Source organism: Empidonax traillii, unplaced genomic scaffold (assembly GCF_003031625.1).
Source record: "Empidonax traillii isolate 1590-97213 ecotype Southwest subspecies unplaced genomic scaffold, ASM303162v1 scaffold575:size619451, whole genome shotgun sequence".
NCBI classification, from domain to species: domain Eukaryota; kingdom Metazoa; phylum Chordata; class Aves; order Passeriformes; family Tyrannidae; genus Empidonax; species Empidonax traillii.
The window spans coordinates 169,332-173,957 of NW_020955768.1; positions in this window are offsets into that span (position 1 = coordinate 169,332).

Here is a 4,626-nt window from a genome sequence, read left to right on the forward strand (position 1 = left end):
TTAGATTTTTCCTTAGCAGCTCAGAACAAGCCATTGATAAAAGGCATCAAACCAGAGCAGCAAGGAGCAGGGAGGAGGAAGAGGAGCCCTGGGCCATTGCTGGGACCTCGAGCACAGGCAGCATCTCCTCGGGGATGGGCTGTCCTGTGTCCCCCAGCCTGTCACCCTGAAGCTGTGGATGCAGAGAGCAGCAGGGAGGTCAGCTTTGCCCTGAGGCCATGTGGGAAGGGGATTTACTGTCCGAGCTTTGAACCCCTCTTGCATCCTGACCTGAGGCATTTTTCAGGCATGGGATGTGCCCTTTGACAGACAGCCTTGATCTCTGCCAACACAAGGAGCAGCTTAACTCTAAAGTACCTCCAGCAGGATATTTTCCACCTCCTCATCACGTTTCCAATCTTCCCTGTTCCCATTTGTGGTTTTTTTCCCCCCAGAGAGAGACATCCTAAAAGCACTATTCTCTTAATTAAATTTTAGCCTCAGCCCAACAGCTAATTGATAGTCCTGAAATTTTTGTTCAGCATACTTAGCATTCAATTAAAACTCGGTTCTGCTCTCCCCTTTCTGCCCTCAGCTGCCAAGTACAGCATGACCCTGTGTTATTTTGTGAGCAGTAATTGGCAGATAAATTCCCCTGGCACCACGAGTTCCCCGGCAAACTCACCAGAGCGTTAAACTCTGCAGATGAGCAATGAGTTCCTGCTCTTTCCCCCTCCGTGTATTCTGACACTTTAGGAGGAGCTGAGAGATTTTTAGGTGGAAGTGGAGGCAGAAGGTCAGCACTCAGCTTGCTGGAGAGATGCTGGCTAAGAGGACAGGCAGCTACGTGCTGCTGGGAAATAAATCACTAGCAGAAAGGAATTAGAAGAAATAACTCATCACTGCTACTTCCTCTGGATATCCAGGGTCTGAATAAAAACCTCAATTCCTTGTAAGAAATAAAAGAGCTCCCTTCAGGCTTCAGCCTGCACTACCTTGTGTCTTGCAACATCCCACCCTGCTCGTAAAGTCTGAAACTGTATTTTACCCTCAGCATTTATTTGTCTCAGTGGCATGAGTGTAGGCTGTGAGTTTATAAATATGCCATCAAATAAAGAATCTATTGCTCCCAAACAATCTACCACATTGAAGCTGCTCCTCAAGTTAATCTAACCTGCTACTCTCCTAATTAAAGCCCATTATTTCTCACCCCTGCCCTTCCAGTGCTTGTTAACCTGCTTAAACACATTCTGGTTTCTTCAATTACAAACCAATACGTCCCCTGGCAGGGGAGGAGGGACCTGGTACTGCTGCAGAGCCTTGGGGAGAGGGGAAGAATTTGTGAGCAGTGCAAAGAGGGGGATGGAGGACGCAGGGCCTTGGGAAAGGGCTGCTGGGAGAGGGGTGAGTGAGGTTTCTGGGCCGAATAACCCCAGGTTGGCTGAAGCTCCTCATGTTCATCAGGGACTTTCAATCTAGGAGACACCACATCCAACATGATCACCTGAATCTGGCTGGCTCAGTGACAGAGCCCACACAGTAAGTGCCTCTATGCGGCACATGGGACCTCAGCAAAGGTTATGTACTCCTGCAAAACACGCAGGTTTAAATAACTTACCAAAATCTTCAGTTTAAGCTCCAGTCAGCTGTGTCTTTGGGTGGTGGAACATTGGGAAAATTGGGCATCTATGCCAGCCTGTGCCAGAGGAGAGCATGGCCATGCTGATGGCTCCTTGGGAGAGCCTCTCCCCTACAATACTGGCCAGCACTCCAGAAGCCAACCTGTCCCAGGGCCACGTTAGGAAGTGACCCACAAAACACCAGCAGCTCCCTCAACATGGGACAAAAAGGCCATGAGGGTACCCAGCACCTCCCTGCAACCAGAGGAGGTTTCCACTCTGTGGTCCCAGCCTGTGGAGAGAACAGGGCTGAGATCAAACAGTGGTACCTTTAAATGAATAATACTCAGGTCACTGAAGAGGATGCTGAGCAATTGCTTAAATTTTTCCAGAGCCACAAGAAGGCATGGACCCCACATTAGGGAAAGGATTGGATACAGCCCCTCTTCAATCTGGTCTGGCCCCTGGCTGCTTCTTTGAACTAATTAGTTCAAGCAGGCCACAATTAAAGAGATGCTGTTAAAGCCAGGGGACAGTCCTACAGCAAAATCAATGTAATCACTCAGCAGTTATTTATTTTGCACTTCATGTTTCCCAGGGCTTCTGGAGGGCTCTTTGGCCAGCGTTTCCCCTGAACCTGCCTCCTCTCTACTGGCTCAGGGGTTGCTCCTCAGGACTCTTCAAACCACGGCATCTGTTCCAGGAGCACACTGGGACGCACAGCAGATCAAAGCTTGTCAGTCCTGCAGGACTTTTATTAAAATACCCTGTTTAGCAGTTAACGATCCCTGCCCATTTCTGCCCTGCCAGGGTCTAAATGCAGCCTCCAGTGGGAGGGCACTGCCTGTGCCCCAAATCCCAGGTGCTTGCCCAAGGGAGGGAACTTGACTGCAACACCACAGGGTCCCTGTGACATGGGTGATGGGCTGAATTGTCTTTAACAATCACCTTATGAACTGGGCTCTGAGTGTGCTGTTTCTATAGAGACAGGGGATGCTGCAACTGCGCTGGTGGCCTCCCTGTTCCTCCAGGAGGGACTGAATGCCTGAAGCCACAAGCTGGGAAGCTTTTAAAAGCTCTTTCCTCTCAAGGAGAAGGTCCTGGGGTGGTCCTGGTGATAATTTGATTCTGAGATCCTCAGTGAGGGCTCATGATGTTCCCAGGCTGGCTGATCCCGTCTGCCCTTTTGGGCACAGTGTGAGTGGCTGCTCAGAGGAAATGAAATAAAATAAAAGCAACTTTTTCCAGCTGTGCAGTGCCAGCATTTCTGGTAGAAGAGAAGAGGAGAGGGTGGCCACTGTGGGGCCCCTTGATGCCAGCCCTGAGCCGGGCACAGCATGCCCTTGGCTTTCAGAGCAGGCTGGGGGCTAAGCCAGGGGCCAGGCATGGGAAAACATTTCACTGGAGTTGCTGATGGTGTCTCTTACTGCTCCTGGGACTCACACTGGCTTCCTCCAGGAAGGGTCCCGAAGCAAAGCAGTGGTGTGGAGCCAGCCCCATTCCTGGCTCCTGGGCCAGTTCCTGGGCCAGAAAGCAGCACAGGAACCCCTCTGCACCTTCCAGCACCTACTCCCTGCCAGAACCACCCTCAGCCCAGCTCTGGCCCTTCCTCTCGTGCAAAGATGAAGGCCAAGAGAAAAGGTTGCTGCTGAGAGCCCCGATGGCCTGCAAGGACGGTGGAGCTGTCTTCAGGACGCCTGGGCAGGTCACTGTCAAAGGACACTGGGGCTCAGATTGCACCTTCCCTCCCACCAGGGCAGGGTAAGGCTGCCCTTCGACACAGGATCAGGCCAGTGCCTTTAGCCTGGTTCTCACATATCAGACACCTCCCTGCCCTCCCTGGGGACACTCAGATGGACACGCTGGGGGGACATTCCCCCTGAAACCAGCAGCTATCGAGGCACAGACCCCAGCACTGTTCCCCTTCCCCTGGGGAAGGTGCAGCCTTCTTGTTCTGCCTTTATTAATCCTTTTAAAGCAACGTGTCATTGCTCCAGCAGCAGACCCACCTCCCTCCCTGCTGCCTCTGCCACACATGGGCCAAAGACCTGCTCCATTCATCAGCCTGAGATTTATGAGGTGCACGGCGCTCCAGTTACCCTGCTGTCCCCAGCTGATGAATGAGATGCGGCTGGTTCCTCGCATACCAGAAGCAAAACAAGCCCAGAGGAGAGTAAAGCCATCGTTTCATCAAACTCAGCTCCTTAAGCCTCTACCAAAGCATGAAATCTTCTGCCACAAGACTCCTTGAACGAAGCCAAGGGTGGCTCTCCTGCCTGCAAAGACTGAGCCTGCATCCCACCAGGCTCTCTGCACAACCCAGCTTTGCTCATGTGAGACGCTCCAGAAATAGAAAAGGGATTGAAGGTTTCAGCTACTCTGGATTCCTCAGGTCCTGCTGCCCTAGGCTGGTGCTGGGCCCTGCTCTTCCCTCCTCCCTCCTCCCTAAATCACCCCTCTGCCATCTCCCTGCCCCTCGGGTCTGGCTTTCCTCTCTCTTGGGTTGTTTCAAGAGGCTGAGTGAGAGGATGGGTCACAGGCAAAGGAGAATCACTGCTGCCCAGACCCAGGAGGAATGTGGCACTGGAGGAGCAGCCAGTGACGCACAGCTCGGAGGAAACTTGGCAGCAGCCCTGGGGTCGGGAGGCAGCAAGGGGACCTGTCAGCGGCTGCCTGCGTGTCCTGGGCGGGCTTTGGGCCAGTGTCCCGCCTTTCCTCCTGGCCCAGGGCAACCTCTGCCAGGGGCCAGCACGATGGTGGCACCCAGAGTGTGCTCAGAGAGCAAGGGGTGTCCTCAGATGGCTGCCACCAAACTCCTAAGGAGCGGTAAGTGAAAACAGCTCTCCTTGCAAAGCACCCCCAGTCAGCACAAGAGTGCAATATTTTGAAATAGATAACTGGGAAAAAGCTAAAAAAAAACATCCAGGATCCACCAATGAAATTCTGCACCACTCTCTCCTTTAAGACCAGAGTGAACGTGTCAACATGGAGAGAAACCTGCGGATTCCCCTGCAAAGATCCACGTGGA